Consider the following 27561-nt stretch of genomic DNA (forward strand, 5'->3'; position numbering starts at 1 on the left):
GCAAAAGAGTCTTCTCAGAGATGACCAGTGTACTCACTTTGGATAGACATACAGACAGTTAAGATAGATATTCTGATTTATTTCAAGGAATAAAATCTGGTTGATGGGTTATTATCTTCTTAGCTTTCCAGTACTTCATGATATTCCTATGTTTCTATAACATTCAATTTATTTTTTTTATTTTCTTTAATATAACATCTCTTATTATTTTTATTCCCTAATTACCATATAATGTTTCTCTAAATATTATAAACTATTTGGAAAAAAAAAAACAAAACCCAACAAACTATGAAAGAAAGAGATTCAGCTGGTGGAGTTGCATTTCATCCCACTTCAGATGTACTTAGTTGTCTGTGTTTCTTTAGGGTTTCCCAGCTTGATTTCAGCATTAAGTATAAATAGAATCATAGAATAGTTAGGGTTGGAAAGGACCTCAAGATCATCCAGTTCCAACCCCCCTGCCAAGGACAGGGACACCTCACACTAAACCATCCAACACAAGGCTTCATCCAACCTGGCCTTGAACACCGCCAGGGATGGAGCACTCACAACCTCCCTGGGTAACCCATTCCAGTGTCTCACCACCCTAACAGGAAAGAATTTCCTCCTTATATCCAATTTAAACTTCCCCTGTTTAAGTTTTAACCCGTTACCCCTTGTCCTGTCACTACAGTCCCTGACAAAGAGTCCCTCCCCAGCATCCCTATAGGCCCCCTTCAGGTACTGGAAGGCTGCTGTGAGGTCCCCACGCAGCCTTCTCTTCTCCAGGCTGAACAGCCCCAACTTCCTCAGCCTGTCTTCATACGGGAGGTGCTCCAGTCCCCTGATCATCCTCGTGGCCCTCCTCTGGACTTGTTCCAACAGTTCCATGTCCTTTTTATGTTGAGGACACCAGAACTGCACACAATACTCCAGGTGAGGTCTCACGAGAGTAGAGTAGAGGGGCAGGATCACCTCCTTCGACCTGTTGGTCACGCTCCTTTTGATGCAGCCCAGGATACAGTTGGCTTTCTGGGCTGCGAGCGCACACTACAGCCGGCTCATGTTAATTTTCTCATCGACCAGCACCCCCAAGTCCTTCTCCGCAGGGCCGCTCTGAATCTCTTCTTTGCCCAGTCTGTAGCTGTGCCTGGGATTGCTCCGACCCAGGTGTAGGACCTTGCACTTGTCATGGTTGAACTGCGTGAGGTTGGCATCAGCCCACCTCACAAGCGTGTCAAGGTCCCTCTGGATGGCATCCCTTCCCTCCAGCATATCAACCAGATCACGCAGCTTGGTGTCATCGGCAAACTTGCTGAGGGCACACTCAATCCCACTGTCCATGTCAGCAACGAAGATGTTTAACAAGACCCATGCCAACACCGATCCCTGAGGGACACCACTCGTTACCGGTCTCCAGCCGGACATTGAGCCATTGACCACAACTCTTTGTGTGCGGCCATCCAGCCAGTTCTTTATCCACTGAGTGGTCCATCCATCAAATTGATATCTCTAAAATTTATAGAGAAGGATGTCGTGTGGGACAGTGTCAAACTCTTTGCACAAGTCCAGGTAGATGACGTCAACTGCTTTACCCTTATCCATCAATTCTGTAGCCCCATCACAGAACGCCACCAAATTGGTCAGGCAGGATTTATCCTTAGTGAAGCCATGCTGGCTGTCACCAAGCACCTTGTTGTTTTTCATGTGCCTTAGCATGTTGTCTAGGAGAATGTGCTCCAAGATTTTACCAGGCACAGAGGTGAGACTTACTGGTCTGTAATTCCCCGGGTATTCCATTTTCCCCTTCTTGAAAATGGGTGTTATATTTCCCTTTTTCCAGTCATTGGGAACTTCACCTGACTGCCATGATTTTTCAAATATGATGGCCATCGTATTTGAATAGATAACCTTAGCATATTCTAAGTAGTTAAGCAACAAAAGATGTTTCCCTTTTATCAGTTTAGGAGTATATGCTACATGCAAGCCACCAGAAACTGAAGGGTTAAGCAAGGGTGGTAAGATATTCCTTACTACAGGAGAATTCAAGCACTCCAAAGTGGGACATACCGAGAGGCGAGAATGAGACTGGGCTTAGAAATGACAGAGATGGGAGAGAATGTATTCATAATATGTGCTCTGCAGAAATTCTACCTTCCAGACAGCCTCTAGATGACTAAACCTACCATAAAATTATAGCAAACCTTTGGTCTAATGTACAGAAGTGGCTCCTGCAAGTCCAAGTGTGCTAGAATTTGAACAACATATATATAATCTGTTTCTTGCCCTCCTGTGTTCTAAAATCATTCAGGTGGCAGGGAAAAAGGAACACTGGAACTTCAGGGTCAGTTTTTAGTTTCTACTCATTATTTTGCTACTGTGAAGGTGATAACGGTGAATTCTCTTTACTAACAGTAAACATTCTCCTCTTCATAGAATGACGGAATGGTTTGGGTTGGAAAGGACCTTAAAGCTCATACAATTCCAACCCCATGCCATGGGCAGGGACACCTTCTACTAGACCAGGTTGCTCCAAGCCCCATCCAGCCTAGCCTTGAACACTTCCAGGGATGGGGCAGCCACAGCTTCTCTGGGCACCCTGTGCCAGCGCCTCACCACCCTCACAGGGAATAACTTCTGCCTAAGATCTCATCTCGATCTCCCCTCTGTCAGTTTAAAGCCATTGCCCCTTGTCCTGTCACTACAAGCCCTTGTCCAAAGTCCCTCTCCCTATTTCTTTTTGTCACAAATATTTGGAGAGCACAAGTAAGTTCCTTCTTTTACATACGCACATTTTGATGCATGGAACGGCTGCATTATTAAGTAACTGCTCAGGTATTTTGAGAACAGTGTGAATTTTTTCTTGCATATCACACGGAGCATTAAAGCTTTAAGCTTTCACCTTAGAAGCTCTCAAATGGGTTTTTAATCAGGGTAATTGCCAGCACACAGAAGCAGTCAGAAGAGGTATGGCACTAAAGTGCATTAAAATGGAGAAAGTGGAAAATTGTCAGTAAGGAATTTGGCCATAAAGATTTCTTAACTAATGCACGTGTTCAGATATGCAGGACTTGATCCACCAACCACAAAGTTGCACCACATGTCATCATTAAACTCTTCCTGGTGGGAAAAAAAATGCATATGATAGTCCCTCTGAGTGTTGCATTTTCAGTCCATTATAAGATTAGTTGTAATATTTCCCGTTACATGATAAATTGGGAAACAGAAAAATCAACAGATTACTGATATTTTTTCTCCTGCTAATCCATTTGTCTGACCTTCCTTGTACACACATAGCAGCATTTTCCCCAGCAGCCCAGATTCAAAAGTGGATTAGAGACAAAGCACTGGAATTAAGAACCTGAAGAATCAAAACAGAACATTTATCAACTACATATCCCTGTGACCTTGCCTTTCACAGAATGAGTATTGGATCATTACATGTATCAGATATGAACACAGAGCATAGACTTCACTCAAGATCAACATTGTGACCTGTGAAAAAAATAAAGCCAAAGGGTTTTTTATGTTTTCCAGTGAAATATCAAGCTAAAATTCATATCAGGGTTAGTATAGGGGTATGATCCTCTATCATAGCAGCCACCAAATCTCCTGGAAAATTTTCTCTGATAAGTAGCTATTTCAAGAGATGTGCAAACCCAGAACAGCAGAGCATTTGCAGATATATTGCTATCAGATACTTGACATGCAACTAGAAACTGGGATAAAGGGGTGGTATTAGTACCAGTGACAGGTTGATTTTCCCGTTGTCTATATCCCTACATTGCAGATAGGAGTAAAGGCAAGAGGGCTTTTCTGCAGCACAAGAAATTAAGCTAGTCAAATAATGTAAAAGGTACACTAATTCCTGTTGGATATCTGTATGTTTCTTCTCAGACAGGTAGCTACATAATTTTGGGACTACCATCTGCTATTCAGAAGAACAGCTTTTTTGGTTTTGACTGATGATCTCTTAGCTTTCCATCCATTGCCAAATCTAAAGGCAATGACATGTAACAGCTGTCTGTTTTAAATGAGAGTTACTTCATGAAGGGCTGAGAAGGACATTTAGTGGCTCAGATAGGACTCTTGCCAGGTCATTTTACTACCTCCGAGGTTAAGAATTTCTGTCTGTCAGTGGATCTTGGCTTACTGAGAGGAGGAGAATCAGGGGGAGAAGTAGATACACGAAAGTAAGGTAAGAGTATCCCTATGCCTTGGGCTTCCACTAAGTGGGTGATAACAATTCTGTAATGATACATTTAGCATCATGTCTAAGTTGTAAGCTCTCTATGTAAAGGACATACCTTTTTTTTCAGTGTTTGTGCAGCATCAGTGAAGTTAGTTAATGAAAGCAACAACTGTTGAAGAGTTAAGACATCCAAAAGGAATAGAGGAGCTAGTGCTGCAACCCAGGACTAGCTACTGTCTGAATTAAACCCTCATGTGCATCGTTTATTTTTAGAAAGTTTCTTTGAAAGGATTTTCTTTGAGAAGGCAACAGTGTGCGTACTTGAGCTAACCTTTTTCATCTTGCATAAGCACATACAGATGCCCTTTAGTGTCATCAACCTTTGTTTGTATTCTGCATTGCTTGAGGAAACACACATAGACCTCGCAGAATTGCCCAACATAAATGCTACTGAACTGTCCTGATACTTGCATAGCTGGAGGCAGAGTCTGACAGTAACAGGCTGGATGATAAACATTAATGTTTTCACTCTAAACCATGCTGCTGAAGGTGGTGAGGTCTTCTGGGATCCATATTATATCCTAGCAGTCTATAATGCCCATGTGAGAGGCACACACATACTCTGGCATCATAACAGATGATTCTGGCTCTAGCAGCTTGCCAATAATACCAATATGAACAGAAATACAAAATAGATGAGTGGAGGTTAGCCGACTAGACCTAGAGATGCGAAGTACTGTGAGGTATACAGGAATGATCCGTGTCAGCAACTTAGGAGTTCTTGCCACCATTGCACTTTATGTGGAATCAGAACCCCTTGTGACCATTGTACCTTGTGTGGGATGTATAGGAACAATCATGATTATGATAAATGTTCCTGTCAGTACAATGATGAGAGAGAAGAAGAAACCAAGGAATAATCCCTCTTACTCAACCGCTTTGTTTTCTAAGGGTGCTTTGTTTAACTGCTTGAATGCTTTAAGGGGGTTATATAACTAAGAGATAGATACATCCTGTTACAGGATAAATAACCAGATAAGGAATGGAATTTATGGGGCTAAGATGGTGGTTAATTGCATGTGAAAGACATCTCCCCGTTAATGTATTACCAAGAAGTTCAGCAACGTCTTCACCAGAGAAAGACCCCAGCAACAAGAAAAGAATAATGGAAAGGGGCCACGTCGGCATCCGGGTACAGAAGGGATTGGCTGAGACCCCGGACCAAGAAGTATAAGAGACTAGACCCCAAAGACCCCGGTGTGCATCTCTGGTGGAGAGGAGACTCCCCTGCGCACCCAGCACTGCTTGCTTATTGCCTCTCAGTATTAATCAATTATAATAAAATAATTGAATCAGACCATGGCTAAGAAGAATTTTTTATAACAGTACTACCACTGACTTTCGTGTTATGGCTAAGCAAGCTGTTCAGATGATTTGATGAGACCCATGGGTATATCCAGAAGAAATAGAGAAATCCATTCCATGTCTCCATTATACTCAAAAGTTATGCAGTCGGTCTAGGTAGCACTTCTCTCTGCAGTCATTTATGAAATGAGGTCAGTGAATGACAGAGATAGGTCAAAAGCATTTATAACACTAGTAAAACAGCAGAAGCCTTCTTTTTCACTCATATCGGGGCACTGTGTGGCAATATCAAGTTTGTCCCATTCCCAGTTTTGGACCTAAATAGCACAATTTAGAAATAGGATTGCTGCAGCACAATCTGGGATCTTTTGAAATGGAAAATGCCACATCCTGAGGGTGATCAAATGCATTCTTCATAAACATTGAAGCTGAAATAGCACCCTTGCCACGTATCATCTCAAAAAAGGACGCAAACTGATAGCGGCAAGTATTGCTTTATAACACATCTGTGGCTAGAACTGGCTTATGGTTTAGGCAAGAGGGAAGGTATTCATAGAAGCATGAAGTAACACATTCAGCTTGATTAGCCCTGCATGCTCACCAGTAACTTAAATGAGCATTGGTTAAGCAAGAAGTCAGGATCAGTTACCATGAAACTTGGTGCTTCCTCTACTTTAAAGGAAGAAACAGAAAAAAATAAACTGAACATTGTAGGAAGCTTGTAAGAAACTTTATCTTCAGCTTAGAGAAATATCCTAATTTTCTCGTTACTTCTCAACTGTAACTTTAGTAAAGATGATTCTACCCCAACTGGGATTTCTTCTTTTATTTTTTTTTTTTTTTTTTGCTTTACAAAATAGCAGTAAAGACATTATTAAAGGAAGAAATATAAATTTAAGCTAACTAAAATTTTCAAATTAAATTTAAAATGTGGGATTTTTATTAACTTTCTTTGCATTTTTCATTATTCTTATTAATCCACTGTATTTAGTCATTTATAGTGGCATCCTTCAGTAGTTAGTATCAATTGTTCTATGTGTATGTTCTGTAAACAAGCATGCCTTTATTTCATTGTACTGCAGCTTCTGACTTTTGTAGCTGCATCTTTAAGTGTGTCATGGTTTAAACCAAGCCACGCAGCTCGTTCACTCACTCCCCCCTTCCTCCCTCTTTCTTTCCTTCCCCTCCATGGGGAGGAGAATCGAAAGAATTCTCCTTTGAGAGTTGAAAGAATTCTCGGAAGAATTCAACCCATGGGTTGAGATAAGAACAGCCCAGTAATTAAGGTATAACACAAATCACTACTGCTACCACCAATGGTAATAATGATAAGAGAAAATAACAAGGGAAGAGAATATGATACCACCCGCTGAAACGAGCCCGACTCCAGAAGAGAGCCCATGCCCTTCCGGATAACTCCCAGTTACCTTCCCGGGCATGATGTGCTGTGGTATGGAATACCTCTTTGACTGGCTTGGGTCAGGTGTCCTGTCTCTGTTTCCTCCTGGCTTCCCCTCCTTCCTGTCAGAGCATGAGACTCAGAAAGTCCTTGGTCAGCCTAAACATCTGAGCAGTAGCTAAAAGCATTGGTGTTATCTGCTCTGTTCCCAGGCTGAAAGTCAAAACCACAGCACTCCACCAGCTAGTAAGAAGGAAAAAAAATGACTGCTAGTGCTAAACCCAGGACAAAGCACTTTGTATGCTTAGAAACGTGGCAGCAGCTCTTCCCAGTGTATACAATGACATTCCAGAGCTATTCAAAGCACCAATTTGACAGAAACAAGAGAAATGAAAAAGAACAGGAAAATTAATATGCTTGTTGTAGAGTGGTTTCCAATGTATTTTTCTACTGAAACCACACAGCATTAGGTTTTATCACAAAGATACCTTAAACAGAGTTGTATGATCTTAGTATCATATTCCCGACACAAGAGGGACATGGGTATGCTTGAGCAAGTCCAGAGGAGGCCATGGAGATGCTGCGAGGGCTGGAGCAACTCTGCGCTGCAGACAGGCTGAGAGAGCTGGACTTGTTCAGCCTGGAGAAGAGAAGGCTCCATAAGGGGAGACCTTAAAGTAGCTCCCAGTGCCTATGGGGGGTACTAGAAAGCTTAGAGAAGTTGCTAGTCAGGTTAAGGACAATAGAAAGGGCTTCTTCAAATACATAGCAAATAAAACTAACACAAGAGGCAATATAGGCCCACTGCTGAACGAGGTGTGTGCCCTGGAGACAGAGGATTTAAAGAAGGCAGAGGTGCAGAATGCCTTCTTTGCCTCGGTCTTTACTCCTGCAGACTCTCCCCGGGGGCCCCGGATTCCTATAGCCCCAGAAGGAATCAGGACAAAGGAGTTTGCTTTGGTAGATGAGGATTGGGTTAGGGATCAGCTATGCAATCTGGACATCTGTAAATCGATGGGTCCGGATGGAATGCACCCACGGGTGCTGAGGGAGCTGGCAGAGGTCACTGCTACGCCACTCTCCATCATCTTTGGTAAGTCATGGGAAACGGGAGAGGTGCCTGAGGGTTGGCAGATGGCAAATGTCACACCAATCTATAAGAAGGGAAGAAGGAGGACCCGGGTAATTATAGACCGGTCAGCCTTACCTCCATCCCTGGAAAGGTGATGGAACAATTTATTCTTGACTCCATCTCTAGGCATATCAAGGATGAGGGGGTCATTAAGAACAGCCAACATGGTTTTATGAGGGGGAAGTCATGTTTCACCAACCTTATAGCCTTCTATGAGGAAGTGACTAGGTGGAGGGATGATGGTAGAGCGGTAGATGTGGTTTCTCTTGATTTCAGTAAGGCATTTGATACTGTCTCTCACAGCATCCTCATAGATAAGCTAAGGAAGTGTGGTCTTGACGATCAAGTAGTGAGGTGGATCAAGAACTGGTTGAAAGGAAGAAGGCAGAGAGTTGTGGTCAATGGCGCAGAATCTACCTGGCGGTCTGTGACTAGTGGAGTCCCTCAGGGGTCGGTGCTGGGACCAGTGCTGTTTAATATTTTCATCAACGACCTGGATGAAGGAACTGAGTGTACTCTCAGCAAGTTTGCTGATGACACAAAACTGGGAGGAGTGGCTGACACACCAGAAGGCTGTGCTGCCATTCAGCGAGACCTGGACAGGCTGGAGAGTTGGGCGGGGAGAAACTTGATGAAATTCAACAAGGGCAAGTGTAGAGTCTTGCATCTGGGGAAGAACAACCCCATGTACCAGTACAGGTTGGGGGTTGACCTGCTGGAAAGTAGCGAAGGGGAAAGGGACCTGGGGGTCCTGGTGGATAGGAGGATGACCATGAGCCAGCAATGTGCTCTTGTGGCCAAGAAGGCAAATGGCATCTTAGGGTGCATTAGAAAGGGTGTGGTTAGTAGGTCAAGAGAGGTTCTCCTCCCCCTCTACTCAGCCTTGGTGAGGCCGCATCTGGAATATTGCGTCCAGTTCTGGGCCCCTCTGTTCAAGAAGGACAGGGAATTGCTGGAAGGAGTCCAGCGCAGAGCCACAAAGATGATTAAGGGAGTGGAACATCTCCCTTATGAGGAGAGGCTGAGGGAGCTGGGTCTCTTTAGCTTGGAGAAGAGGAGACAGAGGGGTGACCTCATCAGTGTTTACAAATATGTAAAGGGTGAGTGTCAGGATGATGGAGCTAGGCTTTTTTCAGTGATATCCAGTGATAGGACAAGGAGCAATGGGTGTAAACTGGAGCATAGGAAGTTCCACGTTAACATCAGGAAGAACTTCTTTACTGTAAGAGTGACAGAGCACTGGAACAGGTTGCCCAGGGGGGTTGTGGAGTCTCCTACATTGGAGCTATTCAAGGCCCACCTGGACAAGTTCCTGTGTGATGTACTGTAGGTTACCCTGCTCTTGAGGGGGGTTGGACTAGATGATCTTTTGAGGTCCCTTCCAACCCTTGGGATTCTGTGAAGGCCTTTGGACAAGGGGAATGGCTTTAACCTGCCAGAGGGTAGATTGAGGTGAGATTTTAGGCAGAAGTTCTTCCTTGTGAGGGTGGTGAGGCACTGGTACAGGTTGCCCAGAGAGGCTGTGGCTGCCCCATCCCTGGCAGTGTTCAAGGCCTGGTTGGATGGGGCCTGGAGCAACCTGGTCTAGTGGAAGGTGTCCCTGCCTGTGGCATAGGCCGGGGTAAATGATGGGGTGATTGGACCTTTACCTTTGCAGTTTATTGACTTTAGTGATCATCTTACCTACTACTGACCCAAACAGTAATTTTTCACTTTGAAGACAGAGGTTTGGATGTGAACTTCTTTACAGACAGCACAGAGAGTTCTGAAATCTTTTTTTCTTGATATTACCTTAGAGATTGTGACTAATGAAAATGTATTGTAGGCCTTAATCTAGTAATCACTATCAGAGAGTTTCACATTTTTAATCATTTAAAGATGTCACTTAAATATTATCTGCCCTCTGTGAATATTTGATGCCCATTAAATGTTTCTTGGAAAAGTAAAAATAACACTCATATTTGTTAAAGGATTTTGGCAGCAGTAATACTGCCAGAATGTTTTTCACTTCTCCTAGAACTAGTAATACATCCTCTTTCTGCAGGCTCATCTCAGGCCTAAGCATTAGAAAGATACATTCCCAGAAATGTAGGACAGACTATCTGGATAAGGTCAGAGAAGGCAGAATCGAAAGCAAAGCCACAAGGGAGAACTGTGGGAAATAATTCTATCCAATTTCTTTTCTAAGAGTAATCTGTTATGAAATTTTACAGTAAGAAAATACATTCTGTATTCAAAGTGCTAATGCCTAAACAAAAGAATTCGCACTTCAGGTTGCAGAATACTTGAAAAGTGAGATAAAGGAACAGAACACAGTGACCAAAACCATGATGAGTATTCTATTAATTCCATTTTATTCTTATTTCCTCATCCCACTATACATATGCCTGTAGATCTGAACACACACACACACTTCACTTAGCCTGGTTAGTTTCATTTATTTATGTAAAGTGAAGTTACACTAACATAATCCCCTATTTAACAATTGCTGTGTTAACAATTACTGATTTGTGTGTATTTGTAGGCCTGTTAACCTTCTGTCTCAACAATTTTGGGAGCCCAAATCTCCACAGGATAACAGTCATACAATAGGAAAAATTTTTTATTTTGTCATTAGAAAATGTATTGCCCTTGTTGTATTCTGATGCTATGCCAAAACAGCTTCCATTTTAATTTATCTAAAACTGTGTATTATGTTATGTGAGGCTGATGTGACCTCTGTTCATTCCTTTCTAATGATAACCACTAAAAACCTTATAGTTCTTCCATTATCTGTTCAGTTTCTGACATCTTTTTACTGAGTTATTCATCTGCCCTCTGCTTTTTAAATTGCTTTCTCATGATCGATTGCCACCCTAAGCAGAGCAGCAGTGTTAAGAATTTCTTAGATGCTTTATCAGTAAAGGATTTCCCTTCTTCAGCCTGGAAGCAGCTGTAACAACCTTTAATACTCACAGCCATTAACTGTGTCTTGGGTGTGCAAATGCAGCAAAGCTGCTATTCCTCTCCTAATGTTTCCTGCAGGGGCTGTAATGTGAGTTCACGCTTAGTTATGTTAGTGAAGTTGGGGAAATTAAATGTTTACCACCAGGAGATACGTGGTTAAATGTCAGTTATTAGCATGGTCACACGCCTTCTTTGCAACATCAAGAAATGGCATTTATCACCTCAGGAGAAGGCTCATTAAGCCAGAGCACTTTGTTTCCATTCTCAAATAGCTTGCACTCCGTGAATATCCATTATGCATAATCCATTCTGATTCAAAATGGTGCAGGAAAACAAGAGCAAGGGAGAGACCGGACTGGAGGAGCCATAGAGCCATAGATTAAAGGCACATACATTATTCAGACTTTTCTATGATTCCAGTTTCAGTGGAGAACTGAATTAAATGTTTCTGAGGTTTTATAGTTGAGGTATGAATTAGAGTTCTTCCTGCTTGGAGAGGTAAGAGTGTCTTGTCAGAATGGTAACCAGCCAGTATGAGTGAGGTATATGAATACTGTAAGTGAATACCAGCATGAGCTTGTTCTCCTTATAACTTGATACATAACAGGCTGAGACCACTTTTTTCCTAATATTTTATAAGGAACTTTTATCACTCACATTTCTGAATCTTGTGGCTGTTTGTTTCATATGCATGAATATATTAGTAGTTGTGGCTCAGAACTTTGATCAATTAGTAGAGGTACTCTGATGTGATACTGGAATTGAAGCTGCAGTGAGCTATACAAGGGATTACCTACAGATCTGTAAAAGAGAGGGGAAATCCCAGAGTGAACACAGCAGCCCTATAGCACTGAGAAGAGCCAGAACCTTGGTCATGCTGGGACAAATACCCAGAAAAGATGAAAGGTACCACCATTTTTGCAGCAAGGAACTTCAGATAGAGAAGAAGTCAGGCATGGAAAATCTTTTGGGTAACTTCATGCGACAGAAATACTTTAGTAGAAAAGACAAACTGTTTTACATGAAGCAAAATCTTTAAAGGAGCTGTAGAAATGACTGGGTTTCTGACAAGATGTGAGTGCAAGTTAACTACCACCTAGAATCAAAAGTTGAGACTATGCAGACCTCTTTATAATAGCAAGCAGCAAGTAATCCATGGAATCTTGTTCTGAAAGCCAAATAATTACTCCCGTTGGGAAAGAGATATATGTATGCAGATGTATACGTACATATGCGTGTATATGATGTATATCCTTAGTTTGGGTGGAATGCTTGCCTAATTCATATTTTCCTGCTTGTGAGCTTGTTAACACACTTGCATGAGTGCTGATGTGTACAGATTTTGATCTTATGTCAGTTAATTTGGTGAGGAGAATCCTAGCTTTGCATCTCCTCACGTCTTTGTCCTTTATACATGGATTTCGATGTACTTTCCTCTTTCTTCCCACAGATTTAGTTAAGTTCAGTCTCACACAGTAATCCCTATTGCTTTTGTTCTTCATGTTTCGATAGTGCTGAGACAACTGTCTTCTCTGCGTGCCTGCTACTTCCATGGAAATTTGGCTATTAATTACTTTTCATATAATCACTTCCCTTATTCTCAATAATGATTGAGAACAGAATCTGTTTTCCTTTAAAAAAAAAAAAACAAACATAAAACAACCCCATAACTGTTCAATTGGCTTTGGTTAGGGGTCAGATTGCTGAAAGTGCATCAATTCTTTGTTTAAGAGAACAGTATTTCTGTTGGTTCAAAGGATTTAAAGATACACTTGCTGACTTTATGGTGTCACTATTGTAAATGAGACCACTGGAATAGTGGCTAAGATAATTTTATCACTGTGTTTTAAACATAGCAGATGAAGGAATAGTTAATTACACAAGAATGCAGATCCAGCACTATTCACAAGAACTAAACTACTCCAAACTAGATTCGCTACAACATCACTCATCCACCAAGAACCGATATAGCCAGTAAGTCTCTCCTTCAGGGCACATCCAGTTGCAATGACTTTGAGTGTTGATTCAGTGTGAAATCAAACCAATTCTCTTACAGTAAAAGAAGCTGATTAGTGTCAATAATGTCAATACACATTCAGGAATGTACTGTCTCTTGGACTAGGTTAGGGATAAAAATTGTTAGATTGTTGATGCTTCAAGGCAGTGTAAGTATTTCAGTTACTGCATTGATTCATCTCTAATGAAAGTTCTGTAGGATCACACTCAAGGTCAGGGAAAATAGGAGGGCTTTATCCACCAAGGAGAAACAGGACGGGAAGGATCCTGCTGTTTGAGGAAATAATTCAATCTGGGGATAACTAAGAGAAATGAGATGAAAAAGGTAAAGAAAGAGAATATAAATTAATTTTAAGGCTCAGCAAGGCAGTGAAGTTTCCCATATTTTGACATAAGCTTTCAAATGGTTGCAGATACGAGTCTAGGATGGGAATTCTTTCATTACTGTTACCTTTGCCCTCCTAATAGAGCTATCCTTCTACAGGAGAAAGATATCTTACTCTAAAAGCAGCTGGAACTGTGAATGAAAATGATTGCTTTTCTGCCATCTTCTAAAATGACAGCAGCTGTTCACTGTAAGTTACAAAGAAGTAACTCTCAGTGATGAGATCTATACTAGCTAGTGATTTGCTGCAGTAGCAGTAAATCAGTAGACTAGAAAAAGGTGTTGAGGCTCCTATGCCAAGATTGCAGGCAGACTGGAAATCTTATCTGGGACTAGATCTATTATTTTCTGCTGGATCAGTGGTCCTCACCATGCATATGCATGGAAACTATCCAAAAGACAAGTCTTTGTGATGCTGCTGACCCTGGGGATGGCTATTAGAATGTTTGGTGCTTACTCAAATCAGAGATACAGCTCCCTCCCAAAATAATCTATTTGACATGTATCAGAATTTCTCCACAAAGAGAACCAATACAAGAAAAATAGGTTAAGTAAGTGAGGGGTTTACTTCTAAAGCGCGTTAGCACTGCACACTTCAGCACTTTCTCTTCTGTCTCTTGAGTACAAAACTTGTGACAGTTTGTTGAGGGAATGACTGAAAGAAGGGGCTGATAATGGCATATGGATCTTACACAATTGTTTTCTGATTTTGACAGTGTTTTTCCAGAGTGTGCTGTTGCTGACATAAGGGAAAATGAATTGGAATTTGATTGAAGAAATCCTTTTCATAATCCTTTAGTGAATAGCATGTCAAAGAAATCATTCCAAGGCTTAGTCTTCTGGAGGAGACTAAAAAGATTACTTGGTGCTGTTTGGATGCCCATACCACATAGAGAGGATCAATAATATGGATAATTATTTTAATACTGAGCCATAAAATACTAACTCAAAGAGCAATTCTGTTGGGATAGACTTCCAAATCCTTCCACTGCTGCCTTTTTCAAAGAATTATATTCTATTTTAGTTCACCCACAATTTAACACATAACTGCTGCAAGTAAATGAGCTGGAACATGCCTTGTTCCCTGTTTTGTGCCTCCAGAGACATTTCTGTTATCAGAAATTTTCTCTTGGCTGGTTATTACACTTACCAGAAGGAAAAAAGAAGTGAATTCTTCTGAGAAACTAGTGTTTTTTTCATTTGGGTTGGAAATAAAACATGTGTCCTCAATTATTAGTAATAGTTCATAGTATAAGTTATATACCTGTGTATAGATAAAATCAAAGACAAATGCTCTTCCAACATGAGAAGGTCTTTATCCCAGTTTCCTTCTACAGGCTTTTGGGGGAAAAATGTAGCCACCTGGAGCTACATATTGGGACGTCTAAATTTTTCTTGTTGGTAATACTTAGATTTTCTGACTGAAAAACAATTGCATTGGCAAATTGAGATACAGGTGTTTTATTAGCTCATGTTATTCTATCATGGTGCTAATACAGAAGAGGAAATCAGATGAGTATTGTGTTTCTTAATCAGAGTGTTATGGATTTCCTAAATAGTTTGAAAGATACTTTTAGACAAGTCTATTTAACTTCTCACAAAGCTTACAACTTCTCTGCTGAACGAAATGAAGTCTCTTCAGAATACCACATAAGGAAGTGGATGGATACAGAGTGAGATATAGCAAAGCTGGATCACACCACTGCACTTCATAGCGATCCTACACTGCTGGTGCTCTCTTCTCTTACCACAGACTAGGGGAGGGGAGGGCACAAGTGTAATACCTCAGCTGTTGTGATAGATTAAGCCTGACGTGCTGCCAAATCTTATGTGTATTAATAAGTTTCTCCCACTGATCCCCAGTGGCAGTCAGATGGATTCATTGGTAGATTGTGGTGGACATTTAAATGTTAGAGCTGGGCAATTTGAGATGAACTGTCATGATTCATTAGACCTATTGAGGGAACAGTGCCAGGAAGTATCTGGATGATGACTTGAGAGACACCTAGTAAGCAGAATAAACCCCCAGCTCCCACAGCAAATCTCACAGCAGTTCTAAGGGGTCTAAACCCAGTGACCGATACAACCCACTGCCACTTGTAATAAGCTAGGAATTAAAAGCTCTTGTTATTAGGGACCTAAACTTAAAAGTTGGCAAACAGTGTGCTTCTAAATCACAATCTGTCACCAACCGACAGCTACTGCCTGTCCGTGGCCTGCACGGTCTATCTGTGTGTGCAGAAATAGAGGATGGAAGCTGGTTATAGTGATATAAGGAAAGCAAGTGCCTGGAAAACATAGGGCTAAAATACTTTTAGCTTAATTTAGGTCTAAGATACAGAACAATGTGTTGTAAGTCTGTGGTGTGATAACAGAATTTAGTAGTCTTACTAACATGAGTGAATTATTTCTTACCATCCTTCTAATTATCAGTTGGTTTGGAGACAGTGCCTCCTGAACATCTGCAAGCTTAGGATATTTCTTGTCTGACCGTCCTGTTTTGCTTGCAATAAATTGTGTACAAAGGTCACACTGTTCTAAAACTTTGCCAGCTATCAGAAAATTACGGTTATGGCTGGTTTCAGCTAGCTTTGTGGTTACTGGGGCATCTAACTGTGACAAATGTAAAAAGTACACCGTGAGGAAGACTGCTTACTTCATCTTGAAGACCCCTGCCCACGACCATCGGAGGGCAGTGTGCAAGCGCCAAAAGGGAAGACACTTATGATAATAAGTTCCTAAAACTAATTGCAATAGCCCCGCCATTCTCTTGGGAATCTAATAAATATGCATGTTTGTGTGTAATAAATATCTGCTTGCTTAACCCCTCGGTGTGCAAGTTAGGAGGAGCGATCTCCCTTGCACCTGGGCCCGTAATAAACATACCTGCTTTATAACTCTCTTTGAGTTGTAGAGTCTGATTCCGTGCATCAATAGGAGTAAGCAGTTCCTAATTCTTCTAAGATGTATTACCTCAATCTCCCTGCCTCCCTTTAAGGAGCTCATTGTTGACAGCAATGCAGAGCTGAAACAGTTTGCAGGACTTCATAAAAACTGTAGACTGGATGGTCAACAAGGTGAGAATGGGAAGACTGACTGATTACTTTTGTATCTAGCCTGTCTTCTTTCACATTCTGTATTGTAAGCAAAGGGAGTTCAATTGTTTTACTTACTGCTGCAGTTACTCAGGTAACCATATATCTTCAGTATGGTGAGAATAAATTCTTATGTAGATTCTTAGAGGTTTTATTGTGCAGTAGGCTGACTATCATAGAATCATAGAGTGGTTTGGATTGGAAAGGACCTTAAGATCATCCAGTTCTAATCCCCTTGTCACAAAATGTTGTTTTTTTATATTAATAAACAAAAACATCCTCCAATAGAACAAGAAGAATGCTGAAAATTTGTGGAAGAGGTGACACGAGATTCTGCATCTATCATATTTGATTTATAACCTAGCATAAGGAGAAACAGATCCAAAATAAGGCTATTCAGAAAGATAGCTATTCAGAACTTTGCCATTCACACACAAGAACTGAGAATCATCTTCTGTATTGTAGTATCCTGTTCCACACATCTTAGTCCTGCTGAACTATGATCTGTTCTTTACAATGCTTATTAAGTGATTTTTTGTTGTTGTTGTTTCTTCTTTTCTGGATAATTAAAGCTCTCAAGTTTCTTTACCTGTCATTAATTATAAATCCTTTTGTGGAGGAATGGATGAATCTTATTTACCCAGTTCCATCTAAAGAGCTATAATTAACTACTTTTTACCACCAGGACTGAATCTACTGGCTAAGGGTCAGCCTTCATAATTTTACAGTTGTTCCTTTCAGGACCCCTTTGATCTCTGGATACCATTGCTAGTAAGGCTTGCCATGCATTGTGAGCTGCTGCCAGCTGCTTTTCAAAGACTATAAAATAAATAGTATTTCTTCAAAAGGTATTTTGTTAAATCTCTTCTGGGTCCTTTGTTCCCTCATCTGTGTACATGTCAGACCTGTCAGAATGAATGCTTAGAGACATGATTATTTAGCCCTTTTTGTGGAAGAAAGATCAACTGAAAACATCTGAGGAGCAAATCAAATGCAGCAGTCTTTTTTTAATATTTGGATACATATTTAGGTCATTAGAGAAAATTACTTTTGTGACCTTTCCTACTACTATCTTTTGTTGTCCGGGGTTCGGTATGAATGTCAGTTTTTGCTTTGAGGATAAATTCAGTAAGTTAGCATTAGGGTACACAGCTGCCTGTGAACTGTAGTGCAGAATTAAGAGACGGCAGTGACAGGAATGAAATGCATTTGTAAAGCTACTATGGGCAAAGGTATAATTATAGTGTGTTATGATTCCTTGTGCATTTCCCAGTCTATAAGTGCAAATACACCCATTTGTCTTCTCTGGATAATGCTTTAGTTTGGAAAAGCTCTTAAGGAGTCCTCTCATCTATCTTCTCATGTTGTGGCACAATGGTTTGGTATGTTTATGGACAGTATTATTTGGCTAAATTGAAATCTATAGCCAAAACAGAGCTCAGTGGGATCTGTATTTGTATTTAATACATTTCAGTGTAACAACAATGAGAGGCAGGATCCAGTTAAGGCTCTGTGATGATGGGTGTGTTAAAAAAATGTTGTATAGAACAATTTCAGATCTTTACATTGTAAAAAATATACTATGTGACAAAAAGGCGAACCACAGTGTAAACACCTGGAAAAATCTTTGAGGTTTTAAATGTTATTTTTAATACATAGAAGGATATAAGTGTTACCTTGTCAGTGGAGAAGCGAAGGTTGTGTGGAGACTTCATAAGAACTTCCAGTAGCTGAAGGGGGCCTACAAGGATGAGGGAGAGGGACTCTTTATCCGAAACTGTAGCAATAGGACAAAGTGTGATGGGTTCAAACTGAAACAGGAAAAGTTCAGGTTAGAGGGTGGTGAGGCCCTGGTAAAGGTTGCTCAGAGAAGCTGGAGGTGTCCCATCCCTGGCAGTGTTCAAGGCCAGGTTGGATGGGGCTTGGAGCAACCTGGTCTAGTGGAAGGTGTCCCTGCCCATGGCAGGGGGTTGGAACTGGGTGTACTTAAGGTCTCTTCCAACACAAACCAGTCTGTGATTCTAGATGAGCAATAATACATCATCAGATTCTCTAGTTTTCAGTGTCTTCTCTTGCAAGAAACCAAGGCATACACTGGGACCCATGTTTTCATGGACTTATTTTAAATACTGATTCTTAGAATATCAGCAGATATTCTAAATATCTATCTAAATATCAGGTAGGCTAAGGAGCAGATGATAACTTTTTATCCAGAAAAGAAAAAAAAAATACCAATGGGCAAACAGAAAGCCCTAAACAAAACCACCCCCCCCCCCAAAAAAAAAAAAGGTGTACCAAAGGTAGTGTACTTCAAAATTAACTCAGAGTAAAGCATTTTATATGGAGAGTAATTTATATTCTTATTGATGTAATTAATACAACTGCATATGAGATCAGTGCTACAGTGCTGCATCAGAATTCATGTTTGATAAAACTGCTTATCTACGTTTTAGTATCGTCTCCAAGGGAAGAGAACCTGGAGAATCATATGGTATCAATGGGTGGCATAAGCTGTAGGATAATAAAAAGGACTTTGACTTTCCTTTCTCCTGTAGTGTGAGTTGTCCCTGCTTGGGGCAGGGGGTTGGAAGTGCATGATCTTAAGGTCCTTTCCAACCCAAACCATTCTATGGTTCTATGAATCCATGCAATCACAGGAATTTTAGATTGAGTGAGAATAAACCTGGGTTCTGCCATGCCTGTGATTAGATACAACACTGTCACATGGGTGAAAATCTGGCATACTCCAGAAATAAAAGAAGTCGATAAAATAAAATGAATCCTTTTGTTTTATATCTACAGTCAGGAGCATGAAGCACATTTCAGCTTGATCATCACCTTAAATCAGCTCAGGTCAGAAGGAATCAGAAAGATGGCCCCAGATAGCTGCTTTAATACTGGATTAAGTAGTTTTGAAACCAGTTTCTAACAAGGCAGTGTTTGACTTTCAGGCCAGACCAGTGTAACTAAAACTGATTGTTTCCCACTTTAGCATTGTCAGGCAAAGACTGGGGATGAAAATAGCTTATAAAATCAACTAATTCTATGCCCTGCAGAGGTGGTATTTTTAGACCATGGCACTTCATAAATAGTTAGTTAGGAGAAATGCTTGTAGTAATTCTGGGCTTTGTACAGAAGATCTGTTGTTCAGGATTGTCAATTCAGAAGCGCAAGAAAGCATGATAAGCATTTATAATTCTGAGCTGTAAGTGGAGGTGGAAATGCTCTTCTGGCACAATGAAACTCTTAGAAAATAGCTTAAATACAAAGATTTAAAACCTATTCCTCATCTGCAAGGTAGTTTAGTGAATATGAAATCACTCATTTAGACTGGGTTTAGATACAGTGGAGCTAGGTCAAGCTGACAATGTGTGTTGCATAGAAGATAAACAGGATTGTTCAGGATCAGAACAGATAAGAGTGTTAAAGAAAAATACAAGAATGGGTCTTATTCTTCCCTAAATAAATGAAGTAAAAATTGGACAATAGTTCTGACAGGTCAAAGGATTTCATGTTTTGTTCTTTTTCTCCTATGTATATGAAATATGAATTCCTATGCAGGCTACTTGTGGGATTTTTTTATGTGAACTTACAACATCCATCCATGTAAAATCTGCCACCTCCTCTGTTCTTCTATAATCAGTTTTGCCTTTTCATGCCTCTTTTCCTACACCAGTCATTCGGAGTGAGTACCACTCCTCCATTCTGAGGGGTAAGTAGAAGTGGGCATATGTAGAAATGGGCATAAGTGTGGCTAGTACAGAAAACACCCACAAAATCGTAAAGGAAAGCAGGACTTTCCAACACTTCCAAGGTGTTTCTTACTTTGAAAGCAAGTATAATGTGTCTTACCTCTTTTTCTCATTCTTTTTCCTTTCTCACTTTCTGATAACCACTTGTATGAGTAGAGAAGTTATCTCTGAACACCCAACTAATTCAGTTTTTATTTACATGTAAACTTTTCTGCTTTAATTTAAATCAGTAACTGCGTACCAGAGGTCTAAGCATTCCAAAATGGATGTACAAAGCAAATTTGTGTTTGATAATCTGACGTTTTGTGGGGTGTCAATTCCAGACACACAATGGTAAATCAAGATGTTTTGCCACAGTTGATTCCCTCAGTCAGAGTATTTAAGTCACATGTCCTGACTATGCCATAGTGCAGATTTGGGCCGAAAGAGGTAACTTTGTTTAGTAAAACTCATTCGAATCCTTTTTGTAGGCCTCGGGTTTACTAAAAACAAGACAAATCCTCCTCTTAAATTATGTCTTGAGATCTAAAACTCTGTTACAATATCTGGATGATCTTAAGGTCCTTTCCAACCCTAACCATTCAATGATACTATAATACACAATTCTGTTTCATTCAGTAATGAGTCTAGCTGGTGTAGGTACTTGCTCACCATGATTAGACGCACAAAGAACTCAGATATGTCACTGGTGTTTTTTCTCCTGTGCTTGTAACAGTAATAGTTTTGCTTCTTTAAATTCAGTGACATGTAGTTGTGATTTTAAAGCATGAGGGTCTGGTTCTTGTTCTTGTTTCTGTTAGTGAAGCTCCAGGTGACCATGAAGTGCTGCAGAGTGACAGCGTGAAATCCTAGGAGGCCACAGATTTGTTAGAATGCAAAGTAGTCAGTAATAGGGCACCTGGTGAGAATGGTCCTTTTTTTTGCCTCAAATGATACTTAATCTAGACACAACTCTTTCATCTTAGATGTTGGGGAAGTCTGTTTTAAAAGGGAATACTGTCATTTTTAAGATCCTCTGAGAGCTGTTTCAGTTATGTTTCAATGTAAATTTCTCCTAAAAATCACAAAAATCACAGAGGGAAAAAACTACCTTGGATGTCTTATGTGTGAAAAGTGCTCAAGTTCCAGCTGTACACTGGCATGAAATAAATATGTCATATGTTCATCTTTTGTCATTTTTTAACTATTAATATAATGGTTAAGTCTGTAAATCAGTGGGTATTGTGTAAATATTTATTTTGCCCATATTTCAAAGTTATATACTTTGCTAATGAAAAGTTGCTGTAACTGATTCCTGATTTCCCTTGCTCAAAAGCCAAAATCATAAAGAAGGATCACCTCAAATTTTCTATATTCTATTACACAATATTGAAAATACATCTGCAATTGCTGTTTTCCAAATAGAGAAAATCAGAAAGAGATATCAAAACATTAATTGGGTTTTAATAATAATTAACCTATTATTTTATATTAATAAAAAGTAATCCTGTCTAGCTTTTAGGCTTTTCTATAATTTTCAAGGCACAATGTCAGGATAGGGACTTCTCATGTTGTGTACTTGTTGTCATGTTATGCTGACTTACAGAGGGGAGATTGAGATGAGGTCTCAGACAGAAGTTTTTCCCTGTGAGAGCGCTGGGGCGCTGGCACAGGTTACCCAGAGAAGCTGTGTTTGCCCCATACCTGTCAGTGTTCAAGGCCAGATTGGATGGGGCTTGGAGCAACCTGGTCAAGTGGAAAGTGTCCCTGCACATGGCAGGAGGTTTGAACTGGATGAATTTTAAGGTCCCAAACCAGTGTGGGATTCTGTGTAACCTAATGTCATGGCTTTGAGGGGGGTGGAAGCCCATACTGGCCCTGACCAGCTTTCACCTGATCATGGGCCCAGGAGTACCATAGCAGGTCAACTCAGGACCATCAGTTCCTGTCCCTCGCCCTGCTAGCCCAGGGATCCTCTGCATTCCCTGGTTCATTGTCTCTCAGGGGCAGCCTGCTCTGCAGGTTTAGAGATTTGGCAGGTTCAACAACTTTCAAATCAGGGAGGAGCAGGGTGTAGGATGCTAATTTTTGTATTCGGTTCTTTGCATTTGAATTTGCAGTCACACTGAGTGAACTTTCCCCTTTCTTTCTCACTCAGCATCTACATACTGTGAATTATGTTATTTAATGTATCCAGATAAGAAAGGAGTGAATGATAGCTCATTATTGTTTTATATTCTGAGATCAGTTTCAGAGTTCAGGGTTATTCTTTTAGCCTTGCCACTAGAATTACACAGGCACAACTATTTTTTATAGCCCCCTTAGGCAATGCTGAAACTATAAACATAATGGGAATGAAGTGTCACCATGTGTATCTCATAGCACCAAAGAGAGTAACTAGAATTGGTGCTGACACAGCATTTGGCTTGTATTAAAGGTTTAACATATTACACAAATCCCCTTGACTGCTTGGTTTTAGGCTTTTAGGTCATTAGGAGAGGCTAAAATCCCAAAATGCCTGCTATTGAGGGGTGTACTAGTGATATAACAAAGGATACACACTGAGATGCTTGATTCAGTTCTGGACAGGAATATGGGCAAATAACACTGGGAAAATTCAGGTGTATGTGTATGCCTAACCTTTGTTTATGCAGTAAAGGGGCAGCATGGAACAGTGAAATACATTTGGAAGTAATGCACAGCTGTATAGATTGTATATATGTATGTATATATATATGTATATATATCTGTCTATATACACACATACTCATGTGGGTATTGTTTAAGTTTTTTGAAACCTGTCTATATTGACATACAGTTTCAGTCACATACAGAACTTGACTTTCCTCCTGCTTAATTGTAGGAAAGGAAAAACACCACTGCAGTCAGAAGTTACAGAGGCATTTAAGGAAATCAAGGATATGAAAATGAGCCCTGATAAATAGATGCAGTTGTACATCAGAATTTCTCTCTCTAATTCATTAGATTTTAAATTTCTGTTACAAGAAACGCCTTGTTACAAGTGAAAAGTATTCTTAAAATTCTACTGTAAGAATTTAAAATAGTTTTCAGAAAACATAGATTTAAAAAAGCTTATTAAACTTACTCTAAACATTATCTTCAAGCAGATCATTTCTCCTCACAAATATTTCCTCTGGACAATTTGGACTGGATTTTTTTTCTTGTTTAGATGTACATTATGTGGGGAATAGTTTCTTCAGTGAAATTTCTCAAACTGCTAGAAAGCCTAACACATTTAATGAGGGTTTCTTGACTTCAGCCTCTTTAACTGTGGAAAACATTTCCTATTTCTGACATTACTCATTGCTTTCAGTTTCTTTGTCTAGTTGCTATTTTATCTTTGCTATCAATTTTTGCTATTTGCGTTGCTTGAGCACTCCAGTAATAAGCCTCCCACCGTTTTTCTAATGACTTGTATAATTCATGTTTTTAAGCAATGTCAGCCATGTTTCAGTTAACTATAAAAGTGAGTTCTTACTCCTACCTGCTCCGTTTGTTTGATAATATAAAACTTGACTTCAATACAGCTCTAAATCAGGAGCTCGGGTTTTGTCCCTAAAATAAATCAGTCACCTTGCCAGCCATACCAGAAAGTTCCTGTCAGATTGAATTATCAGTAAAGTGAAGGTCAGCCAGGTTTATTACTTAATATTTCTATTATAGCGCATGCTGCTTAATAATAACTTAGCCTCCAGCAGTTCCCCAGGCTTCACTATATCCCTTTTTCATCAGTGTGTTTTTCCCTGCTAGCCATCAAATGTATTTAAGGTTCAGCAATTAAAGCCTCTTTCTATAGTAGTGATAATATTTTATATAAAGGAAAGATACAATAATTCAGAGAATCAGTGCAGATCGTGTGCCTAATTTAAATGCTATAAGATGCAGATAAGAAGAATTCAATAGACGTGTATGTGAAAGCTGCCCACACATACGTAATTGTTATACATGTACGTACGTAATTATTATACATGCACATATGCATTATACATGCCCACACACATGTAATTATTTTACATGGACATGTAGAATAATTTGAACGTACAAAACTACAGCTATTTTTCAAAAAAGTGGGCAGCCTTATTTATATATGCAAATATACAAAAATATGCCTGAAAACAGTGCTTCTGGTGAATGACAGAAACAGCTCTTCATGATTATTGTATTGCCGCCATGATAAAACATCCAGTTTAAAAGACTTGTAACAAAATAGGTATAACATCTGAGCATTAAACAAAAACCACAGTAAAGAAAATCTTCCATCTTCCCCAGGAAGGTTTCCCTACATCCTGTATGAGATCAGTGTCTCTGCTGGTAAAAAGTGCTTGGAAAGGTAACTGGTCAATCGTGAATTTCCTGGGAAGGGAGGAATCCACAAAGAGAATAAAGACACTGCAGTGCCCAGCACAGGACTTACCACCTCATATTATAGCTCATGAATGAGAATGTAAGAGCTTCAGTCTGGGTACAGGGAAGGGAGAGAATTTCAGACAAGAATCTTTTATGGCACAGCACTGGAAGTATTTAAAATGTCATAGCTTTCACCTGAGACAGGCTGTATTTCAGAATCCTCCTCTGTAATTGTGGTAGTATATTTATTAAGCAACTTATCCATTCTGAGGATTGAATTGAACCTGGTGAAAACCTTCTTTCTGTGTAATTGCTGTCAGCATTAATTAAGCCTCATTGCAAAGACAGAGCAGGGCAGGGAAATCAGCCTTACTGGTCACAGTCTGAGTTAAATAAAAAGAGGTATTAGCCAGCCTTATACTGTATTTGTCATTTAGGACTAGGGTTTAATTTAAATGCTTCTGAACAATTTTGGATGATCTCTAAACCAATGGTATCATAGCTGCTGGAAATTGAAATCTGGTAAACAATTGCATTTTTTTTTATTATGTCATGTCACTTTAATTTCAACCTCGTATTTTCCAGTCCAGGTTCTACCTCTTCCCTCTGAGGAATCGTGATATTCTGCTTTTAGAGCAGCTAAAAGTGGGCGTGCTTTTGCTGGGTAAAACCTGTCTGGATGGCTAGTGCCAAAGGGTTGTGGTGAATAGAGTTAAATCCAGTTGATGGCTAGAGCACCACAGGTAATGTCCCCCAGGGCTCAGTACTGGGATCCCAGTTCTATTCAGTACCTTTATCAGTGCCCTGGATGGGCGGAATTGAGGGCACCCTCAGTAAGTTTGTGAATGACACCAGGTTGGGTTGGGAGTGTGGTTCTGCTGGAGGGTCGGAGACTCTGCAGAGGGATCTGGACAGGCTGGATCAATGGGCTGTGGCCAATGGGATGATGTTCAATAAGGCAAAGTGCTGGGTTCTGCATGTGGGTCACAACAACCTCATGCAACGCTTCAGGTCTGGAACAGAGTGGCTGGAAAGCTGCTCATGGAAAAGGACCTGGTGGTGCTGGTTGATGGAGCTGAGCATGAGTCATCTTGTGCCCAGGCAGCCAAGAAGCCAACAGCATCCTGGCCTGTATCAGCAGTAGTGTAGCCAGCAGGGCCAGGGCAGTGGTTGTCCCACTGTACTGGGCACTGATGAGGCTCCACCTGGAATTCTGTATTCAGCTGTGGTTGAGTCACCATCCCCGGAGGTATTTAAATGAGATGTAGATATGGCACTAAGGGACATGGTTCGGTGGTGGACTTGGCAGTGCCGCGTTAATATTTAGACTCTATGACCTTAAAGGTCTTTTTCCATCCTAATTGATTCTATGATTCTGCAATTCTAACATTAATAAGGATTGCTCATCACAGTATATCTTGTTGTGCTCCAGAGGCACACATTGGGTTTTGCACTATATTCTTGATGAGAGTGAAGATCACTTTTGGATCTAGGGGAATGACTGTTGCTTTCATACATTTAATCTCAGCCTGTATTGACCTTGATATATAGTTTTTATTCTAACTGAATCCAGAAACCACAAATTATTACCATATTTACTGTGAACACTCTGCCTCCCTTAGCTGTGGTTGAAAAGATTAGCCTGACAAATGGACTTACTAAGAGAGTTGATTTGTCTGCAGCACACGAGGAACAAACTGGCAGCAGTAGCAAGGAGAATGTTTCTCCTGTTACAGCCCATGTTGTGCCTGTTTGATATACTAATATGGGCTGCTGTCACTGTATCTGTCAATCTCACCCTTCCCACCAGTTCACAAGTCAAAATGAAGGAAGTAAGTATACGAAGCAGGTAAAAAGAAAGCATTTTGGAAATCAGTGGGAATGGGAGAAGAAAGCACTTGAAATAATTGAGAAGGATAATGAAATAATGAGAAGAATTCCAATGTACTGATGTGCCTGACAGGCTTTTACTCACTAGGTGGTCTTCACATATAGAAGCTATTAAAATATTCTTGGTATCACTTTGGTTTTTCTTTCCCATGTTGCCCACGTTTCAGTGCCTGTATGTCTCTCCTTACTGATTTAGCACAGTTTAATGTCTCCTCTGCCATTCTCACTAATTGTCACCTGGAATTACTAATGACACCAGGTCTCTCTGTGATTTTGCCTTTGTGGCCAGCTGCTTTTAATTTGGTCTGCAGCAAATGCAGAAGTGCCAGAGGGCAATTACAGAGCAGAATGATGTTTGGCAATAGACTTAGAGGTGCATTCTTTTTTTGGTGGTGTACCATTTCCTTGTAACAGCATTTCTAGATTAGACTGCTACTAACCTTTGTATGTATAGTGTCTGCTAAACCCCCAGAAGACAATGTCAAGAAACCATATGGTGTGAATAATTGATATTCCTTCTGATATCAGCCATTTCTAGTACATAATATGACTGTTGTTTAGCAGCTTAAATAGCACAGCAGTGTTGCATCATATTTTCAGACAAGGGGAGAAACTTGTGTAAAATCCAAACTGTAAAGAACTTACTGCAGTTTTCCTTCTGTTTTTTTCTTTTTTTTCTCATAGCCCTACATTAGTAAATATACATATAGTAAAATACATGTAGTAAAGAAAAGGGCACATGATCTTTACCAAGCAGGAGTGGTTAAGTAGGTCAGTGATTCTTTATCTCACTCTAAACTTGCATCCCTGGCAGAATATTGTCAACCACATAAAGATCAATTTAGTACTCAAAGGAGTTGTCAGATACTACCCTAAATGACAGATCCTTCTTAGGTCATGCCTCCAACAGATTTGCTTAGAAGCAAATGCTGTTTCTCATTTGCTTCACAACAGTTGGCTTTCCTTTTTGCTCCACAGGTGTAAGTCCACTGTTTACTCGCTCATGTGCATGCACACAACAATCTTCCTCTTCCTTGTCTCTAGTGTGACAAGGGATATGCTT

The sequence above is a fragment of the Lathamus discolor genome, chromosome 6, assembly GCF_037157495.1.
Source record: "Lathamus discolor isolate bLatDis1 chromosome 6, bLatDis1.hap1, whole genome shotgun sequence".
NCBI classification, from domain to species: domain Eukaryota; kingdom Metazoa; phylum Chordata; class Aves; order Psittaciformes; family Psittacidae; genus Lathamus; species Lathamus discolor.